This window comes from Macaca mulatta, chromosome X (genome assembly GCF_049350105.2).
Source record: "Macaca mulatta isolate MMU2019108-1 chromosome X, T2T-MMU8v2.0, whole genome shotgun sequence".
NCBI classification, from domain to species: Eukaryota; Metazoa; Chordata; class Mammalia; order Primates; family Cercopithecidae; genus Macaca; species Macaca mulatta.
This window is the reverse complement of record NC_133426.1, coordinates 136,890,151-136,899,300: the sequence shown is the minus strand read 5'-3', so window position 1 is coordinate 136,899,300 and position 9,150 is coordinate 136,890,151. Positions and strand designations below refer to the sequence as shown.

The 9,150-nt window shown below is 45.2% G+C and overlaps 1 pseudogene; it reads left to right on the top strand.

The window, feature by feature from the left end:
* Window positions 1-815: 815 nt before the first annotated feature.
* LOC703597 (eukaryotic translation initiation factor 4B pseudogene) lies at window positions 816-2,758 on the top strand (annotated as a pseudogene).
* Window positions 2,759-9,150: the final 6,392 nt, after the last annotated feature.

The window sequence follows — 9,150 nt, the reverse complement described above, 5'->3', positions numbered from 1 at the left end:
GCAGCATCCTCCCAGAGATCTGCATAGCTCACACCTCACCTCTTTCAGATCTTTGCTCAAATATTATCTAAGTGAAGCCTTCCCTGATTACCCTCTTTAAAATTGCAACCTCACTGCCACCCCAGCGCTCCTTATCTTCCATCCCTGCCTCAATTTTCTCCCTAGCTCTTATACCATCTGACAGACTGTAGATCTTTATTATTTGTTTATTGGCTATCTCCTTTCCCTAGAATGTTACCTCCATGAGGGCAGGGATTTTTGTCTGTTCACTGTATGCTCACATGCCTAGAAAATAGGCACATAGGCCAGGTGCGGTGGCTCATGAGCACTTTGAGGGGCCGAGGTGGGTGGATTGCCCGAGCTCAGAAGTTCGAGACCAGCCTGGGCAACACAAGTGAAACCCCGTCTCTACTAAAAAAAATTTTTTTTAATTAGCCAGGTGTGGCGGCATGCGCCTGTAGTCCCAGCTACTCGGGAGGCTGAGGCAGGAGAATTGCTATAACCCAGGAGACGGAGGTTGCAGTGAGCCGAGATCTCAGTACTGCACTCCAGCCTGGGTGACAGAGTGAAACTCAAAGAAAACTCAAAGAAAGAAGGGAAGGGAAGGGAAGGGGAGGAGGGAAGGGGAGGGGAGGGGAGGAGGGAAGGGGAGGTGAGGGGAGGAGGGGAGGGGAGGGGAGGAGGGAAGGGGAGGGGAGGGAAGGGGAGGGGAGGGGAGGGAAGGGAAGGGGAGGGAAGGGAAGGGAAGGGAGAAAGAGATTGAGAGAGAGAGAGAGACAGAGAGACAGAGAGAGAGAGAGAGAAGCTCTCCCAACATGGCAGCCTCAGCAAAAAAGAAGAATAAGAAGGCGAAGACTATCTCCCTAACAGACTTCCTGGCTGAGGATGGGGGTACTGGTGGGGGAAGCACCTATGTTTCCAAACCAGTCAGCTGGGCTGATGAAACGGATGACCTGGAAGGAGAATTTCAACAACTTGGCACAGTAATGATGACAATGTGCATATGGCGCCTCCAATTAGACCGTTCCATCCTTCCCACTGCTCCACGGGCTGCTCGGGAACCCAATATCGACCGGAGCCGTCTTCCCAAATCGCCACCCTACCCTACACTGCTTTTCTAGGGAACCTACCCTATGATGTTAGAGAAGAGTCAATTAAGGAATTCTTTAGAGGATTAAATATCAGTGCAGTGCATTTACCACGTGAACCCAGCAATCCAGAGGGGCTGAAAGGTTTTGGTTATGCTGAATTTGAGGAACTGGATTCCCTGCTCAGTGCCCTGAGTCTCAATGAAGAGTCTCTAGGTAACAGAAGAATTCAAGTGGACGTTGCTGATCAAGTACAGGATAAAGACTGGGATGATCGTTCTTTCGGCCGTAATAGAAATTGGGATTCTGACAAAACTGATACAGACTGGAGGGCTCGTCCTGCTACAGACAGCTTTAATGACTACCCACCTAGAAGAGGTGATGATAGCTTTGGAGACAAGTATCGAGATCGTTATGATTCAGACCGGTATCATGATGGATATCGGGATGGGTATTGGGATGGCCCATGCCGGGATATGGCTCCATATGGTGGCTGGGATCGCTATGATGACTGAGGCAGCAGAGGCAGCAGAGACTATTCCTGGATAGGCAGTGGCAGAAGAGCATTTGGCAGTGGGTATCGCAGGGATGATGACTATAGAAGAGGTGGGGACCGCTATGAAGACCGATACGACAGACGGGATGATCGGTCGTGGAGCTCCAGAGATGATTACTCTCGGGATGATTATAGGCGTGATGATAGCGGTCCCCCCGCCAAAGACCCAAACTGAATCTAAAGCCTCAGAGTACTCCTAAGGAAGATGATTCCTCTGCTAGTACCTCCCAGTCCAGTAGAGCTGCTTCTATCTTTGGACGGGCAAAGCCCGTTGACACAGCTGCTAGAGAAAGAGAAGTAGAAGAACGGCTACAGAAGGAACAAGAGAAGTTGCAGCGTCAACTGGATGAGCCAAAACTAGAACGATGGCCTCGGGAGGGACACCCAAGCTGGCGAAGTGAAGAAACTCAGGAACGGGAACAGTCGAGGACAGGAAGTGAGTCATCGCAGACTGGGACCTCCACCACATCTGGCAGAAATGCACGGAGAGAGAGTGAGAAGTCTCTAGAAAATGAAACACTCAATAAGGAGGAAGATTGTCACTCTCCAACTTCTAAACCTCCCAAACCTGATCAGCCCCTAAAGGTAATGCCAGTCCCTCCACCAAAGGAGAATGCTTGGGTGAAGCGAAGTTCTAACCCTCCTGCTCCATCTCAGAGCTCAGACACAGAGCAGCAATCCCCTACAAGTGGTGGGGGAAAAGTAGCTCCAGCTCAACCATCTGAGGAAGGACCAGCAAGGAAAGATGAAAATAAAGTAGATGGGATGAATGTCCCAAAAGGCCAAACTGGGAACTCTAACCATGGTCCAGGAGATGGAGGGAACAAAGACCACTGGAAGGAGTCAGATAGGAAAGATGGCAAAAAGGATCAAGACTGCAGATCTGCACCTGAGCCAAAGAAACCTGAGGAAAAATTCAGCTTCCAAGTTCAGTTCTGCAAGCAAGTATGCTGCTCTCGCTGTTGATGGTGAAGATGAAAACGAGGGAGAAGATTATGCCAAATAGACCTCTACATCCTGTGCTTTCTCCTAGTTTCTCTCCACCCTGGAACATTCGAGAGCAAATCAAAACCTCTATCCAGACAAGACAAAATAAAACTCACCATCTCCTGAAGGCCTTTCTTACCTTTTTTAAAAAACAAAAAATGAAATTCTTTTGCATGCTGCTGCAGCCTTTAAAGTACTGAAGTAACTGGGGAATCACCAATACAGCCAGAGAGAAAAGGACTACTGTTTTTTAGAGGAAATGTTGTGCTGCATTATGTCACCACGCAGTTGCCACTGTGATTAGTGCCTAGGGGCCTCCATTTAGTAGAAATGGTAATGACAGTGATATAGAGTCTGGAACCTGGTTGGGCAGTAGGGGAGGGAGGTAGAAGGAAAAGTGTGAGACTTCTACCTTTTAGTTTTTATCCTATTGTGGCAAATATGAATTCTCAAACATTATCTGAATAAATCTTCCACTCCTGGAAAGGTAGATTTAGCCTCAAGTTGTTTTAGTCTCCAGGAGGCTGCCAGCCCCTCCTCTTATTTAATTCTGAGTTTTGGGGGCCAGCCTAGGGGGAATTCTTTTTTTTTTTTTAACCCCCCGTGGGGTAGTTGGGAGTGAGACTATATAGGCCATAAAGAATAGGACTGCATTGGACCAAAACAAATGGGAAAATCGTGGTTTGAAAAGAAGCTTTTGGGAAGTGATGAGTCATTTTGCATCAGGTAATAGGGGAAAATTGTGTGACCTCCAGCAAACACATGAATGGTTATTTCCTGGAGTTGGAAGCACTTGCGGGTCGTGGTAATTCCCAGTGTTTTCTGTGTCCTAGTTTTACCCTTTCTAAACACTGTCCTTTTTGAAAGTTTGAATACATCCACATTCTGTTGAAACCTTGAAACTAAAAATTTAGACTCTTGTTGTCATCTTAAGTTCTTTGTGCTACTCTTAACCTCCCAAAAAGCAGTCTCTAAGTCACATAGATGATATTTTGGGCATTTTCTCTATCAGCCATGGAGAGCTGTGAAAGGGAGAATCGCTGCTTTTCTCAAGCAAATCGGTTTCTTGATGTCTTTTGGTTCTCACTCTTTGCCTGCTCCTGATGCTTTGACCCCTTTTATAGATCAGAGTGCTCTAGAATAATGGATGGTCTTGGATGGTGGATAAATAGGGACAGGGACAGTTAAATTGGGAGCCTTTCTTACAACTTTGATGAGCTTTCCCCCCAAGTTTCCTTCTCCACTGAAATGCCACATCAATGCTTGTTGGATTCATGAGGTGGCCAGACCAATGTGTTGTTTTTTATCATTATTTTTTTTAAAGCTTCCCTTGAGAGAATAAATGGTAATGTAGAGAACTATTTAACAAGGTCCTGGTTTCTCTTGCAACACAGTAGCTAAAGTTGCCTGCTTTTATGTGCATTTTTGTAGGGATCAGCTTGGTAGACAGTATTAGCAGAGAAATGACACCTTGACCTTGGTGTGCAAACCTGTCTCCCAACAGTCCTAGATTAGCCCCTGTTCATCCATGCAGGGGTGTTGGTTTATGCGTGCTGCAGCAGTGGGCATAATGAATATAATTTACCCAGTTGACAAAAGTGTGTACCAAGTGAATTTAAATAATTGATGTGGATTGGCCAGTAGCTAAGAAGTGGGCTTTTAAAGAGTGTTGAAGATTGAAAGGGTTTTTTTAGAAAGAAAGAAAGAAAGAAAGAAAGAAAGAAAGAAAGAAAGAAAGAAAGAAAGAAAGAAAGAAAGAAAGAAAGAATCCAATGATTGTGGATAATGAAAAGCTAGGGTTTGCCCTCTTCATGTCTACTCTCCTTCCAAATAGTTATATCCAAAACTGTTTTTCCCTCTCCCCTACCTTGTCCCACCTATTAAAACAGAAACAGGGATTAATGTCCAGCTCCTGAATACACGAAAAATTTGTACAAAAATATCTTCTATGAAAATGATTTGTAATCTGTAGACTTATTACCTGGGAGATGTCTTGATGTAAAATCCCATCCTTTGGGTTGTGGGTTTTTTGTTTTCTCCAAATAAATCTGATCTTTAAAGTTCAAAAAAAAAAAGAAAGAAAAAGAAAGAAGAAAGAAGAAGAAAGAAAGAAGGAAAGAAAGGAAAGGAAGAAAGGAAAGGAAAGAAGGAAGGAAGGAAGGAAGGAAGGAAGGAAGGAAGGAAGGAAGAAAGAAAGAAAGAAAGAAAGAAAGAAAGAAAGAAAGAAAGAAAGAAAGAAAGAAAGAAAGAAAGAAGAAAGAGAAAAGAAAAGAAAAAGAAGCACATAGTAGGTGCTGGGTAAATATTTGTGGGATCAATAAATGAATATGAAAAAAAGAAGAGTAAACATGATAGAGAGGGACTAGCTGATTCATTTGTTTGGTCCAAGAAGTCCAGAGACATCTGACCCTAATAATAAGAAGGAGGGAGCCACAGGAAGCAGAGGGGACCAAGCACAGGATGCAACAAGTGCAAAGACCCTAGGATGAAAAGAAAGGTCATGCCCACAGGACAGTGAACAGCACCTGGCAAGAGAGATGGTCAGGGCCAGATCACACAGGGCCTGTTGTAAGCCATGGAAAGGAGTGTGGAGCACTTTCCTGGTCACAGTAGAAAGCCTGCAGAAGATTTTAAGCAAGGAAGTGACATAATCTATCACTTATTAATATTTTTTAAAAATCGCTCTTGGGTGGGTGCAGTGGCTCACGCCTGTAATCCCAGCACTTTGGGAGGCCGAGGTGGGCAGATCCTGAGGTAGGGAGCTCGAGACCAGCCTGACCAATATTGAGAAACCCCGTCTCTACTAAAAATACAAAAAAACAAAAATTAGCCAAGCGTGGTGATGCATGTCTGTAATCCCAGCTACTCGAGAGGCTGAGGCCAGAGAATCGCTTGAACCCAGGAGGCGGAGGTTGCAGTGAGCCGAGATTGTGCTATTGCACTCCAGCCTGGGCAACAAGAGCAAAACTCTGTCTCAGAAAAAAAAAAAAATCACTCTTGCTCCAAGTGGGAGAATAAACTGAGTAGGGATAGGATTAAAGCAGGGATACCAGTTAGGAGGCTATTACAACAAGCCAACCAGAGAGATGACAGTGGCTTGGACTAGCAGGTAGCAGTGGAGGCAGTACAAATTCAGAATATGTTTTGAAAGTGGAGTCAGCAGAATCTGATGATGGACTGAATGTTGGAGGTGAGGAAGAAAGAATAATCAAGATGATTCCTACAATTTTGACTTGAGTAACTGAGTGGCTGTCTGGTGGTGCCATTTGGTGAAACAGGAAAGACTATGAGAGGAGCAAAGGTGGAGAAGAGAGTTGCAGACAAGAACTCTGTTTGGGCTTTGTTGAAATTGAGAGGCCCATCAGATATTTAAGTGGAGAGATCACCCAAGTCATTGGCTATTTAAGTCTACATTCAGTGGGGAGGTCAGGGCTGGTGATACAAATTCTTAGTTTCACAGAATAAACCATAAAATTTTAACTTGAATCAGTTTATCTAGGGCTCTTAAATACCTGGAATTCTTCTGTGCCCTCTTCCGCAAAACAAATTCCTAGGTATATCCCAATGGGTTGGTATGCATTTAGTCTACACACATTAAAAACTGATATTTGGAATGACAGCCCTGATAAATTCACATGGCCTCAATCATCAGAAAAAAGTCAGTTCAAATATGTGCAGTGTACAAGACTTCCTAAGGTAAGAAAGTACAGTCAGACACTTTAGGCCGGGCGTGGTGGCTCATGCCTGTAATCCCAGCACTTTGGGAGGCCAAGGTGGGCGGATCACAAGGTCAAGAGATCGAGACCATCCTGGACAATATGATGAAACCCCGTCTCTACTAAAAATACAAAAATTAGCCAGGCATGGTGGTGCATGCCTGTAATCCCAGCTACTCGGGAGGCTGAGGCAGGAGAAATCGCTTGAACCCGGGAGGTGGAGGTTGCAGTGAGCCGAGATTGCGCCACTGCACTCCGGTCTGGCAACAGAGCAAGACCCCGTTTTAAAAAAAGAAGAAGAAGAAGAGAAAAGAAAGTACATTCAGACACTTTAGAAAAGCCAGCAACAAATAATAAAATTTAGAGGATATTCTGGTTAACCAATTTCATCAAACAATTCAACTAATGAGATCTTCATATTCCATGTAACTGAGGTTTTCTGGGTTTTTTTCCTAGAACTCTTGACCCAAAGAGTAATCTAGAAGGAGTCCTCTCTTCCTTGCCCTTTATAAATTTACAAAACGTATATCAAATACACACACATGATTTCATCTGGTCCTCTTGAGAAAATGGTCACATATCCATTTTACAGCTGAAGAAACAGTGTCCAAGAAGTTAATAACTCTCAAGTGTTCACCCAGCTCTTAGTAGTGAAGCGAAGTGAAGTCCAGGGCTATTTTTACTACTAGCTGTGGATCTTTTTGAAATGTCTCTCACTATCATTTCTATCTCCTCAGTCTGAATTTCAGTCACTGGCATATTGACATTTTTTGGGACTCAGGGTGGTGCCTCAGCGCTCTCCACATTTCACAGGAAGTCACTATTCCCCATGACTGGCACCTTCCCCTCTGTCATTCCTTTACCTGGAAGACTCGTTCTTTAAAAAAAAAAAAAAAAAAACTGTCTACAACCAGAGCATTGCATGGGTTGTTAGAAACCATCCACAGCCTAATCTCCCATTTTACAAATGAGCAAAGAGGCCCACAGCATATGAAATGAATGGTTGTGCAAGAATGGGCAACTGGTTGCAAAGTCTGCCTCTCTTGGCACTCTGGCTGGTGCTCCTTCCACCATGTCACACTTGTAGTGTGATGGGTCCCCCCACCAGGTACTTAAGGGTCTATATCTGCTGCTTGAAACCTGAAGGCTGGCAGTGAGCCAAGGCCATGGTGCCCAACTGAGGAGCAGGTGCCTGAGACCCCAACATCCTGTGGAGTATCTGAGAACCTACCAAGGAAAACAGTCTCGTTGCACATACACAGTAGGCAAAGAGCCAGAAAATTAGCTTCAAAGCGCTTAGAGACGGGTGATAGGGTGTATCTCTGGAGTTGTCCTGCTGCTGCCCAGGAGCGCCCTGTAGGTAAGTCCTAATAAACTCATCTGCTTGTCAGGCTGGACTTGTCTGAGTCATTCTTTGGTCTCTCAGCTCCTTCCCAGTTTGGGGATCCATTACCGCCCCAAGTTTTTCTCATAACAACACACCATCTTTCCCAGGGTCTGAGGAAAGAGCCAAGATGTGTGTCCAGCATTCTAGGGATCTCACCTCTTTCAGCTTTTACTGTTCGCTTAATTTCTGATTCTTTAATAATAAAGTTTTGAGATCATTTTTGTGCCAATAATATAGACATGTCTCAGAAGTAACTGCTTTCCAATATTGTGCTTGATCACAGAAAGTCTTACAGCTCTAGATCCAGAGAATGCAAGCTCCATGAAGATAAGTCTTTTTCGCTGGCCACTCATTGCAATGCAGTGGGGTCCTGAAAGAAATGGCCTGGTTGCCAAGCTAAAATAAAGGAAATCGCTTGTGTGGTGTGCTGTGTAGGGCCTCAAGAATCTCTCCCTTGTTCACACCTTCCTGGGGCCAAATCTCTTCCACTGGGGCTGGCTCCTGGGGCCCGAAAACCTCTTCATCAAAGTCTTCACCTTTGAGTTGAGTCATTGTCTTTGTCCAAGTGCAGAGTAAGCCACGGTTGCCTCTTAACATCTTAACACAGTCCCCTCCCTGACCAATTAGCTCTGTTCCCAGAGCCTCTGGCAAAAAATCCAAAGAAAGTGTGTCGCATGGCACTCCCAGGCAGACCAGGTGAGGCCTGATGGGGGCAGAGAGGGAACAGATGCTTCAGAGAGGAAGGTGCACTGCTGGGGGAAATGAGTGCTGATTCCAACTACTTCCCAATGTCCCTGGGGACTGACCCTTTCTATGCAGCTCTCCAAAAGAGTGGCCAGTCCTAGGTGTGATCCCTAGAAACCCCCTTCCCTAAGCCCTCTTGGGAAGTTTCCCATGAGAGCTGATGCTGAGAGGTGAAGCCGGCTGGGCTTCTGGGTCGGGTGGGGACTTGGAGAACTTTTCTGTCTAGCTAAAGGATTGTAAATGCACCAATCAGTGCTCTGTGTCTAGCTAAAGGTTTGTAAACGTGCCAATCAGCACTCTGTGTCTAGCTAATCACGTAGGGGACTTGGAGAACTTTTCTGTCTAGCTAAAGGATTGTAAATGCACCAATCAGTGCTCTGTGTCTAGCTGAAGATTTGTAAACGCACCAATCAGCACTCTGTCAAAACGGACCAATCAGCATTCTGTAAAACGGACCAATCACCACTCTGTAAAACGGACCAATCAGCTCTCTGTAAAATGGACCAATCAGGGTGTGGGTGGGGCCAAATAAGGGACTAAAAGCAGGCCACCCGAGCCAGTCGCGGTAACGTGTTTGCGTCTGTTTTAAGGGTGTGGCAGCTGTGTTCCTTTGCTTTTTGCAACAAATATTGCTGTTGTGCAGTCTTTGGGTCTAGGCTGCTTTTAAGAGCT